Raw genomic sequence first — 12,730 nt, 5'->3', positions numbered from 1 at the left:
TTCCCCATATGCCTCCATCCCAGCCAAAACACCAGTGTAAATTAAATGGCAGGCAACCACACCACTGATGTAGCCTCCCCAAAGAACCTACCAGGTGACCAAAAGCAAAAAAAGGTATGTCTACCTTACATCCCTGAGGCCCTCTAGCCAATTAACTGGCTGAATGTTCCTTACTTTCTTTAATTTTGAAAACAGGGATAGTGGTTAGGTAATCTACAGATAGAGAATCATTAAAAAAAATAAAGCAAGCCAGTAGTAATACAATAATCAGTGACCATCAGGGCCTGGAAAAATGAGTTTGCTCTCACTGGCACTAAGGAGCATCACATGATTATTTAATTACAGCTCTAATTTTTGTCTCGTGGATGGCAACATATCAACAATTAATAGGGCAAATAGAGGAGACTGTTTTTAAAGAGACAGAATGTGCACGATAATGTAATAGGTCACACAGCAGTGTACAGCTTGAGGAATACTTCCTTTTGAGGAACTAAATAGGTCTGTCTTGCAAATAGCTCCATACAGGTCTCAAAAAGAAAATAAATTTAAAAAAGCAAGAGTGTTTTTTAAATAACTTCCACTGAACTTTTCAGAATGTTTTAGATGCATTTCTATTGCAACTCTCGCATCAATTTTAAGGAATGGAGTGAAATCTTTGTCAATATAAATGCCCTAAATCTAAAATAGTTTTTATAAAATGTATATAGCTAAATGAAAAATTTCGTTTTAAGCAATAATCATGACAGATATTTCTTCAGTAAAGAACAGGTAGAGGTCCGTAGTATTTTTGGTCCTATGATATCAGGAAGACCATTATTACATGGGTAACCTAACTGCAAGGACCTTAGGGGAGCTCTCTCTGTTTACTGCAGTACATACAGTCTGTTACTGCACCAAACACCAAAGGACCCTGAACCTAAACTGAGATTCTTCACCTAATCCTGAAGGTCAGAGACAATGAGGATAAAACAAACCCTGGTGTGCTATTGTCAAAAAATGACAGGGCACATAGTTAGAGAAGAAAAACATTCAATTATCCAGAAAACTGGGACATGTGTAGATTAAGTGTTCAGATAACCCCAGCAAAAAGAGAAAATTAGAGAAAAACGTCTCTCTTCCATTGAATCATTCTCAGTACAAGCTAAACTCACTATTTTATTATTAGTTTAGCAAATCCTTAATGAATGCTCACTATACCAGGCAAAGGATGCTAACTGTAGAATTTCTCCTATTTTATAGAACACAACAGACATGTATCTTACACTGAGTTTCTTTTTTGTAGTCTTTTAAAACTTGTAGAAATAAATAACAGCAGCACCTAAAAATTCATAAAGTGGAAATATTGGTGGACTTTAAAGTGCTATATAGTACAAGGTTACAAAGTCTACATATCCAAATTAACCAGGGGGGGGGGATTCAAATAGTTAACCAATTTAGTAGCATTGTCTAAATAAGGCTAAGCCCAGCTTTAAACTCTAGTTCCAGTCACCTTTGTTCTGCCATGACAGAAACCAAAGCAACACCAAGGGCTGAAGTTTGGAAAAGGAAATAGAACTACCTCTGTGATCAAGTGCTCAAGTGTATCTTAAATATCAGGTTATAGAGAATGATAAGAAAACCTAATTTGGCTAAAAAAACAGTGACTGAAATCATTCCACAAAAAGAAATAGGAAGAGGTGCTAAATCAACTCAATAAGCTTTTAATGGCTCATGTTGGCCAAAGTCATCAGAACATAAGAAAATGTAGGCGTCTCAAAATACAATGTGGGAAAGCTAAAACTGCTGAGGGGCAACAATTTTTAATGCCACTGGCAAAAGTGACCAAGTCAATAACAATTACAAAGAAAGAAGAATAGAACAAAGAAGAAAAAATTGTATATCCCATGAAGTTTTAAAATTAAGTGGTAGTAGAAAACATTCTGATGATTCTGGACCAAAAATCTGACTCTATACATTCTAAAAGAATATTTTTTAAAGAGTCTAGCAAGTAGCAGCTTGCATGTAAGAGTATACATCATTCTTTTTTTAACATGACTGTTAATATACGTTAACATGTCTCAGAAAAGGCTGTAATTAACTGTCTACTGCTCTAATAACACTAATAAGCATACAGTATTATTAAAATACAATGACTCCATACAAAATAAGGCTATCATTTTTTTTTAACTTTTAAGATAAGGTTCTAAATTGTTTTTGAGTCCTCTTAAGCCACCCAAAAGAGAGCCCATCTGTAAGAATTTTTTTTTAAGAATAGTTATTAAAATATTGTTCTGTCCTCCACAGTCTGGAGAAATCTGTCTAACATTAAACAGGACCTCCAGGTATCATTTCAACTGGTGAAAATACAATGGAAAAACACCTGGACTATTTTATCAAGTCTATGTAATCTTTTAAAATTTAAAATGTAAGCAGTTTAATTTAGTTCTTCATTCACTGATAAAAACATTTTATCAGTGAATGGGGAAAGGTTTGCTATATCAAGAATCACAAAGCCCTGTTGTTAATCCCCAAAGATTTCCATCGTCTGGTTCACTGGAACAGGAAAACTCAATTGCATTCAACATCAAACAGCTAATTATGAATACACTATATTCAAAATTATCTCCATTTCAAAAGATATCTGCATATACTAGGTTCTATTTCCTTTATAGTAATTATCACAATAAAATATTTATAACATAAAACCTCTTTTACCTTAAAGTCCTTAACATTATAAACATTAAAAGGTCAAATTGTCATTTACAGGCTCTTAACGGCATATCTGAAACCATTGAGGAAGACTAGAAAGGAACCTCCAGCAATCAACTCTACCAAATGCCTGACTTCCTGGAAAACATCATCTGAAGAATTCCCTCTCACATAGATTGCCACCTTTTCTTTAAATATCTCAAGGAAAGAGAGTCTAATAATTTCCCCCTGGGAGCTGCCTACCATATTTCACCACCCAAAGAAGAATGCCTACTGAAGAATTTTTGTTGGTATCTGGTCCCAAATCATCTCTAGCTGAGAAAAAGCAACATCCCAACACAGAGATCTCCCCAAACACTAAATGCCTGTCTCTCCTTCCTCTGGTCTTAGTCCTGATTCTCCATATGAAACTGATAGGAACTTTTTTGGCACTTACCCTCCAAATATCAGAGGCTGCTCTCCAAATCCGGCCCTATAGGAGAGCTCTCAAAAAGTAGTCTTTGGTGAGGTGACAATGACGAAGTCCTCTCTGGCACTGCTAGCAAGGCAGAAGCATCCCCAAATGAGGTGTTACCAGTTGCCTGTGAAGCAGCTGGACCATTACTGCAGTTCTGAGGGTGCGTCACAAATCAGGTCATAGCTCTGGGTAGAGTCCACCCACTCCACCGGGTACAACGCCCTCCACTTCCTGCACACCTGGGGGGAAGGGGTATGGAGAAGGGGGCAGCCAGTGCAGGTCCACAGACATTCTAGTAAAAGCACTACCAGGTGCAGCCTGACATCTGCTTCTTCTGCAAGCATTTCGGCTTCATTTGGGGGACCTGCACCCCGAGGTACTCAAAAATTTGTGCAACAATAAGCGGGCTCTAAAATGAGTGATGAGTGTAATAAAATATTGCAGAGTTAAATGTTTTATCTAGCAAGATCTTTCCTCCACTGGAAACTGAACCAACTCTTAATTTTTGATTACAAGATACTCCACTACCAAATGTCAAATAACTGGACTGAATAAATTTCAGCAGAATCTAGGGACATAAATGCTGGGGTACCAGGTAACTAATTTTCACCTCTCATAACTAAACTAGATCATTGCATAAACTGAATTATATCCTTGAAAGTCCATTGAAAGAGGTGATTAGAATTTCTATTATAAACCTTCAGACAGCAACAACTGTGGAAGTGATACAGAATAACTTGAAAGAATAAAAATAGGCCAATATGCTGGAGAAATGCTCTGCTACTAAATCTCACCCTGAATATATATACACACAATCTGTATCTATTTACTCTGAAATGAAATATCTGATCTTAAAAAAGACTTTAAAAAAATAAACAGCAAAAGGTACCGTTGGCATAAGTTCAAAAGTACTAAATAATGTGTGTTAATGTGTTGATCACACTCTATGAAGACATCAAGTTTAAATAGACTTACCATTGAGAACAGCACTTAGGAACGATATATAAATTACCATCGTAGACACTTTTTCTTTGGTATAGTGAAGAGGAAGAACCTTGTGTAACAGATTTTATTTCCATGCTGTATTAAGACCACATTCTGCTCTGATGTCAATGGAATATGTGATTACTGATTGACAACTGTGTGTAGATGATGGTGTAAGAGCTACTTACAGAACGTAAGTGAAAATATGCATTTTCTCAAGTTAATCCTAAGTTTAAGAATTCAACTTTCACAGTATTTTGATGTTTCCAGGGGTCTTGAAAAAAGAAGGGTCTTGTAAAAAGAAAACAACAAATGCATTTAGTATTATTCTTATAAGAAAGTTGAAATCTCTCTTAAGGTCAGCATATTAACAAGAAGACAAACATAGGGGGCAAGAATATTTTCAGGGGAAAGCTAATAGTATCAATGGAACGATTGATCGATCGATGAACCCCACTTTGTATTCACATTAGCAGATCTCCATTAACAACTGAAACATTCCATCTAAGCCTTGGAAGGTACCACCCTTTATCAAAGTTACTCCCTAAGTAATAAGATAATTTAAGTAATCTACTTGGAACTTTGCAGAAAGTTAATTTAGCAAACACACACTTCAATGTGTTTGAACATATTTGTCCTGAGGTTGCTCTAAGATGACTATTTTAAGTGGCATCCAGGCTCTTTGGGGGTTTTGATGTTACAGTTGAGGTATGTAATGTAAAAGTGCATAGCATTGCTTTCAGCTGGTTCTCACACGACAAAAAGAAGATATTACTCCTCTTTAAAGTTTTGTCACTGGTAAATGATAAGAGAAACTCCTCTCGACCCCTACCCCCAACCAGGAAGAGTCTGAAGGCCTGGATTATAGTACAGGTAGATATTAAAATGGAGACAGAGCCGTTATTTAGTGGTGACAGGAATATAAATACGTGCACTAACCTATAAACTGGTATTTACTTCAGGAAGGTAAGTAATATTTTTCCTCTGATTGCTGAGCTGTCAGTTTAATGCAGCGTAAATAAACAGTAGGTGCCTGCTAGCTCGAAGTAGGAAGTGTTCATTCCACACGAGGAACAGATTAGTGAAGCCTGATGCTCATCATGCTGAAACATAACTTTCATTTTACCAGAAAATACACCCTACCGTGGATGATTTTTCGTGCCTGATCTATTAATTAACTTAACTCTGTTCTGTCAAAAGGTAAACCAATTTGTTAAAATCATCCCAGAGTTTTGGAGTTTGAAAAGCAAATCGATTTGAAAAGCAAGAGTAAGGACTCTTCTGTAATCTGATCACAAATGCTAAAAATGAATACTAAATACAATAAGCAGAAACTAGACAAAACTAAGACAAAGTACATATTTAAATATAGAATTTAATCATCTGAGTTACCAGATTTACTCAAAAATCTTCCTCCTTTGCCAGTTAAAAGCAACTGGCACCTTTAATATTTCACAACATTGGCTACTTAGGTCCGTTCAGTATGTATGCTTTTTCTGCTGTCTGAAATATCTAAAAATAAACCATTCACAAAAATCAAATCACACTCTCTAATTCTAATAGAAATATCACTGAACTCTCCTGAGAGAAGTGTCAACTTTGAAGATCAAATGATGACACCCTTCCTAACAGCATTCATGTAAAATGTGGGTCTCTTCCCATTTTCTATATACCACAAAGCTATGACGGTATATAGTGCAACTAATTTTTTCCTTCTATACAAGTATTTAGCAAAATCTTTCATGGCATTATTTAAAATGGGAGCTCATCTAAAAAAGGACAGAAGGCAATTTGGGGAGGTTTCTATTTAAAATATGGACAAATTCTGATAATTAAACAGTGGACTGTAAAGGAAAAAGAGAGCTTAAAAAATAATATTTTTGCATTCAATAACAACATGTCTAGACATGGTCTGAAGATTGATTCAGTCATATGCATTTATTTCATATACTTCATGAATCCCAAGTACTAATATAAGAGTCATCCAAGACAACACGTCTTGGAAGAAATGATTTGTTTGTGTAAAGGGCATATCAATGTATGGCCCTCTTGGAAATTTACATGGCAGCTGAAAAACCACTAGAGTGCTTTATAGAGTCCCTGCTGTATATCCATGTTGTGTTTAGCTTAATAGTGTTTGTAACCAAAAGATTTTTATAATAATGAGGAACAGGTGCCTGTCACCTGACCTTTTAGGCCTAATTTACAATCCATAACCTGTCACATGAAAAAATAATTGAAAATCTCCTTCAGATATTTGAGTCTTTGCTAATTCAATGTAGTCTTTCTTAACCATCACTCAGCATACCATAGCTTATTCAGTCACAGGTTCATATATCTGGCAACAGGCTTGTCTGCAGAAATAAACCAATACTCATTTTGTCGTTCTTGTTTAGGATGCTGGGAGACAAAAGAACTACTTTTGTAGATTATCAACCAAAGAATATATTAATTTATTATAACAACTAAACAAAAGGCATTCCTTGTGAATACTTTTACATACAAAGAACTATTATTTATTACATATTTCAGCTTGTGGGAAAATGAGGAATGCATTGGTTCTGGAAATAACTATTCAGACTTTTAGAAGTTCTTTAGGTCTTCTTTCTCTATCTCTCTTTTTCCCCTTCTCCCCCTTGCTTTCCCCACCCCCAACCCACACACATTTTAAGGCACTAGTACTTTAGGAGGGAAATCCCTATCTGTTCTTTTTTCATCCATCATTTGTATTCCTTTTTCAGAAAAGAATACAAAATGGAGCAGTGATTTTTGTTTCTCCTGTATAATCTTGTTACACGTAGCCATACTCAAATTTAACAATGCTTCCTATTTTATAGCTACTGTTTACATATTATGTATTACATATGACTGAACGACTCTACATTTAATATATTGTTTCCATTAGAAAAACTATAAAGTAATAAGTGTCAAATGGAGACGAAGAATAAACATGCCTGGTATATTTATAAAATGCAGAGTCACTTAAAATGTGCACAAATAGGATACATATTTTGCACTTGTTACATTTTACATAGTATACACATGGTCTAAAGTGTATTTAATAATGTGTCTAACCAAGTTAATTAAAGTATTTATGTCTGGTGACTGTGTTAAACACTTGGAGAGGTAGTGAAAGATACAGCCAGTTACTTCTGCTAACTAAAGTTGAAATTATGCACTTATTATAACCTTTTCTAACAATGTGAGAAAAACAGAGTAAATATATTAAATTTGTTTCACAACAGATGCTTAGGTTGTTAATATTTAAGATGCCTATTCATGCTATTCCTGTCTGCACATTTGTCAAAAATGTAAGCTTGAATGCTAATGTTTGCCAGCAGACTGGAGCAGCCAGTATATGAATGTACTACTGTTCTACTAAAATAATATGCAATAGAAATAAAGGACTGCTGCGAAATCATAGCATTGGTACCCCACAGCAGATTAAACGTTTTTAGAGGAAACACCTCAACCTTGGCGTTTTCCAGTATTAAAGTACGGTTTTTGTACTTGTTGTTGTTTGCTTCTGCAGCTACGTTTTACCATAGAATAAATCTTACACTCCTGACACCTCAGAAAAATCCACTTTAGGTAGGGTGTAAATTTCAATAAAGTTTCAACCGCAGGAGTTACTCCCTCAGTAGCACAAACACTGTAGATTTTAGGGACTGCTTGGGACAAAACCTGACACCTACCAGTCCACATTCACTCATTTCTTACCCTTCCTCTGTCTTCTTGAAAAAGTCAGGTCCCCTGGCCACCAAGGATGCAAGCAGGGAACCCCAGCCATCCGGGTAGAATGGTTTTTCTCCTGAGAATAGGACGTCTTTCAGATTTCCCTGTCTCTTAATATAACCGTGTAGAGTCCAAGTCTTACATTTGCCTGGAAATCTGGAATGCCGCGAGGGAAAGTTCGCTGAGGAAGGGCGCAGAGGTCAAAGTTGCCAACCAGGCCACTTCGAGAGGCGATCCTGGGGTTGACACTATTAAGCGCAACGCCCCAGTGGAGGTCCCGGCCAAGACCTCCAGCAAGAGCCCTAAGCCCCTCTCCTTCTTCTGGGGTCATCCCCAGAGTCCTGCTCTGTGCATTTCCCCGGTACACGCGTGTCGCTCCCCGTACCTGCCACCTGCCTGCTTTGTGCCTCTTACGGTGGTTGCCCAAACCCACGCTCCGCCGCCCCGGGAGCCTCCGCAGTGAAGCGCTCGTTGAAGGCCGCCACGCTCGGGTCAGGACCGCAGGAGGGAGACACGGTGCAGACCCCGAGGCCGTACCTGTGATGTCTCGGTCCTGCTAAGAGGGCAGCACCTCTTCCTGCCTCCAGGCCCGCTCCAAACTCACAGTCACTCCAGGAGCCCCTTCAGGACCGACCTCACCACCGCCAGCGAGGGCTCGAAATGCGGAGTGCCGCGGCTTTCAAAATCCCGGCTCCAACTTAAGCGCCCGGGCGCCCGAGTGTTCCCGGGATGGAGAAGTTGCCACTAACTTCTAGGCCCCTCTCCGCCGCCGCTCCCAAACAGCTGCGCGGGCGGGGGGCGGAGGAAGGAGGAGATGGACCGGGGAAGGATGCTGAGCTTACTTGCGATCCGGCGGGGAACGTTTCCACTCCCCAGCCTACTCCGCCGGGCACCCTTCTGCCAGCCCAGCTCCGGGGTGCACAGAGAGGCTTTCTTTCCCTTTTCCCGTTTGCTTCCTTCGGTCTTTTCCGCTCCCCTTTCCTCTTCCAAGAAGGGTCATACTGAGGACCTGAAGGAGTTTGTTCCGCCAGGGTCTGCCGGGCAGGTGTGTAGGGTGCCCACACTCTGAGAGAGGATGAATGGCATCTCCAAGTCCCCCATCCCGGGTACTCTCCCACGCTCGACTGGCCCACCCCTCCCGGGTTCGGCTGCGCACGAAGAGAAGGGGCTCGGAAGACCCTTGCAGCCGGACGTCCACGAGAGGGGAGCCGCGCTGCCCCAACAAGGGGCGCCGTGGGTGGGTGCTACAAAGAAGTTTGGATCGATTCCGAAAAAAGAGAGAGAGAGATGAAAGAGCAAGAATAGGGGGGAAAAGAGAGGCAAAGGAGCAGAACTCACTCAGGCATGGGCGTTGGGGGCGGCGGTGGCTGTCGAGTGCGGGCCCGCGACCAGGAACAGCTCCCAGGGCGGGCGCGTCGGACTTCCGAGGCGGCGGCTTCTGCCTCTTGTGCCGCCGCCGCCGGAGCTGCGGCTGCCGCGGAAGTTAATTGCAACTTGACTTCAAGTTGTCTTCTTTCCCCATCCGAAGTGGGCGTTTAAAGGGGAGAGCGAGGCGAGGAGCGAGCTAGCGAGCGCGCGGGGCCGAGGGAAGGAAGGGGGGGGGGGGGGATGTTAACGGGGGGGGGGAGGGGGAGGGGGCGGCGGCGGGGGCGGGAGGGGGAAGGGGCCGGCGGGAGCTGCTCTCTGCTCGGCGGTCGCCGCGCCCGCAGTCTGGAGGCGCACGGAAGCGGCCGGGGCGCCCCCCGCGGGACCCCGCAGCTCCCCGGGACGCGCATCCAGCCGCGGCTCCTTTCGGCCGGGCACTATGCGCCCGGGGGCTCGGCAGACCCCGCGTCGCTGCCGCTCCCGAGCTTGTGCGACGCGGGCTGGCCGGCGGGGCTGCGAGGGCCCGGCCCGCCTCCCCAGCGCCCGCCCCGGCTTCTCCCCCTGGCGGTGGAGCCTCAGCGGCCGCCGGCTACACTGAGCGCGCTGGAGCCCGAGCCGAGCCGAGCCCGAGCCGCTGCCGCCGCCGCCGCGCGCCGCTCCCAGGCTCCCTCCCAGCGCGCCGGCCGGGGTGTGGGGGGCGGCGGGCCGGAGGGACGAGGGCGGGCGAGAGGCGCGCGCTGGGATTGGCGCCGAAGACCGGACCCTCAGACGCTAGGGGTAAGTGTGGGCGCCTGGGAGTACGCATAGGGGTGCGCGGCGCGGTTCTTGACGCCCACCAACCCTGCCCCCTCACCTCTCCCGGGCCCCCACCACGCGCGCCCCTCCTCTTGCTGCCTGCGGCTTCCTCTTGTTGTTCGTTGTTTAGCTGGGCTTTTGGGGGGGGGAGCGGGTGATTGTAGTGTGTGTGCCAGCAGAGGAGGAAGTCAGGTGAGAGGGCCCTACGCACCCCCCCCAAACCCAGCCCGCGTGGGATGTATCGCTCCCCACTAGGGGCATGTGGGCCAGTTTTTTTTCTCTCGTCAATGTTCGGTGGAGACGATCTCTCCTAGGGGGGCCTCCCTTACAGCCTGCTCTGTCCATCTTCTTCCACCCCACCCTCGCCCTTCTCAGCACCCATCCAAGAGCGCTGCACCCCAACTGAGGAACACGTGGTGGAAGGAGAAGAAGGGGGGGCCTCTTGCAGATCCCCACCCCTCGCCTCTGCCTGTTTGTTTAATATGTGTCCTCCCGTCGGCAGCTGTACTTTAAAATCCACTGGGAAAAGACCCTGAACTGAGAGGTCCAGTTTCTTCTGAAAGCAAAGGGGGCAAGTGATGCGAATTTAATGACAGGGAGCTGGCGGAAGAGAGGGGCAAGGGAACCCGCCCAGAAGGTGACTGAAACTCCGAAACCCCTTGCAACAGCAGAGTGACTTGGAGGTTCAGGACCCCAGGCTAAGGAGAAGTGAGAACTCCATCAACTTTGCCCCTCTCTTCCTGCCATCCTCCACCCTCACCCCGCTCGTGGGAAGCTAACAGGTCTTTTGTTTTGTGTTGTGTAGTCTTGGGGAAATTTGCATTGAGTATGACAACAGAAAATTACTACTGTTTACTCAAAGTTAAGGGGATTGCAGAAAGGAAAAACGGTCTACTTTTTTTTCTTCGTGTGTGTGTGTGGGGGGGGTGGTTGTTAGGTTCATAGCTTGAACTGCAAAACGTCAGTTTGTAACAATAAGGACTGTAGAGCCGCCTCGGTGTATTTTTAGAAGCTGCACTTTCTTGAGTTCCTTTCACACAAGGCTTGCTCTCTCATTAAGTCCCCATACATAATTGTATTTAGAGAAAAGGAAACTATGGAAGCAGGAGGGAGATTGCTAAGATCTCCATCCCGCCAGCGCAGAGCACTGTTTGCAGTGAAGTTCCTGGAAAGTGACTGTGGGCTGAGAATTCAGTTTTTCCTAAAAGCTCTGTTAGGTCCTCTTCTGTCAGATGTCTATGAATAAAGCACGCTGGGAAAATCCTCATATTCCGTGCAGTCTTATTTTATCTTTTACACAGTGGTTGATTCTACTTTCAAGTCCTGGTAACAGCACATCAACTGTGCTGTATTTTTGTGTCATTTTTCTAAATAAAGGAGGATAGCACATGTATTCATGCTGCTTTCTGATATACCAGTTCTTTCCTATCAGTGGTATTGGATCCACTGGAATGTCCATCTTTTTCATTTGATTATCTTGTTGTTGTTTTCTGCGAAGACAACAATTCCAAAGATATAAGACTATAAAAAGTTTATGAATTAGTGTTATTTTAGTGAACTCATCCCTCGTTTCTGAGACGCAAGTGCCCACCTCAACTCCTCGTTCTGTGAAGCAAAGCAAAAAGGTATAAATGCCATGGGCAAAACAAAACACAAGTTTTCCCTCCTGGACCACTTTCTGTGTCCATAGATCCAAGAGACCCCAAATCTTCTGCCTTACTTTACCAAAATGCTGAATTGCCTAACTAGTACCAGTATCTCCATCTGGGAATGACATCAGGTTTGGAAAGGAAAGAAAAAATTCTCAGTCTTTAATTACTGCTTATTAGCAATTTCTTATAGCAGGCAGCTGATTCTCCAGTTCTGAAAGGCTGAAGTGAAGCTTAACAGAAATTGAAATACACACACACACACAAAAAAAGATCGATTTTTTTTCTCCCTTACACACTCTTATTTCCCTTACACACTCTTACTTATTTCCCAGAAATATCAACCAAATCCCCCAAATCTAAAGTGTGATATTCTCCCCCACGTTAAACCAAAGGAACATTTTCCCCAACCTTTTGAATTTGCTTTTTATCCCCTAAATAGTCTTGAACAGAGAGCTCACAGGCTCTATTATAGTACAGAATTATGTAATGATGCGTACAGTGCATTAAGTAACGTAACTTGATAAACTCTTTTGTAAACCTTGCCCCCTGGCACGTAGTAGGAATACATTAAATACTTACTGAATTAAGATGTTAATGAAATATTGTAATTGGCCACAAATTCAATAGTACTAGGATAAGCCTTTTTTTTTTTTTTTTTTTTTTTTCCCTTCCCAGAAGGAAAAGGTATTTTGCCTGAAAGTTATTAGGGTAATATATTTCTGCTCCTAGATTTTTTCTTAACAAGTCCAAATCTGACTTAAATGGTTGAAAGACAAGTAAATATGAAGCATATCAAATGGTCAATAATAATAAATAGGGTCAAAAGCTGATTATTTTCCTATGGGGAATAGATAACAAATATTGTCTACTAAACAGTGTCAGAAAGATGGAAAGGAGAGCTAAAACAGCATTGGCCTTCAATAAATTTATTTGGTGGCAAGATGACATCAAAATGCGAAAAGACAACTCAATAGGTCCGTAAATAGATGAAATCCAAAGAATATTTGAGAAAATAGATTTTTTTTTTTTTTCTTTTCTAGATGAGAGGAAGTAC

General features: G+C 42.5%; 1 protein-coding gene across 1 annotated transcript in view; it reads right to left on the bottom strand.

Moving 5' to 3' along the window:
- The window catches only part of LOC111155136 (SATB homeobox 1), a 98,920-nt gene extending 89,686 nt beyond the window's left edge, over positions 1-9,234 (bottom strand). Inside the window, exon 1 of the mRNA XM_022515209.1 lies at positions 9,203-9,234. The gene's annotated coding sequence lies outside the window, so the exon portion shown is untranslated. The remainder of the gene's footprint in view (positions 1-9,202) is intronic.
- Between the last annotated feature and the right edge of the window lie 3,496 nt (positions 9,235-12,730).

The sequence above is a fragment of the Enhydra lutris genome, unplaced genomic scaffold, assembly GCF_002288905.1.
Source record: "Enhydra lutris kenyoni isolate GAN:26980312 unplaced genomic scaffold, ASM228890v2 scaffoldscaffold39, whole genome shotgun sequence".
Classification (NCBI taxonomy): Eukaryota; Metazoa; Chordata; class Mammalia; order Carnivora; family Mustelidae; genus Enhydra; species Enhydra lutris.
This window is presented reverse-complemented; position numbering and strand designations above follow the sequence as displayed.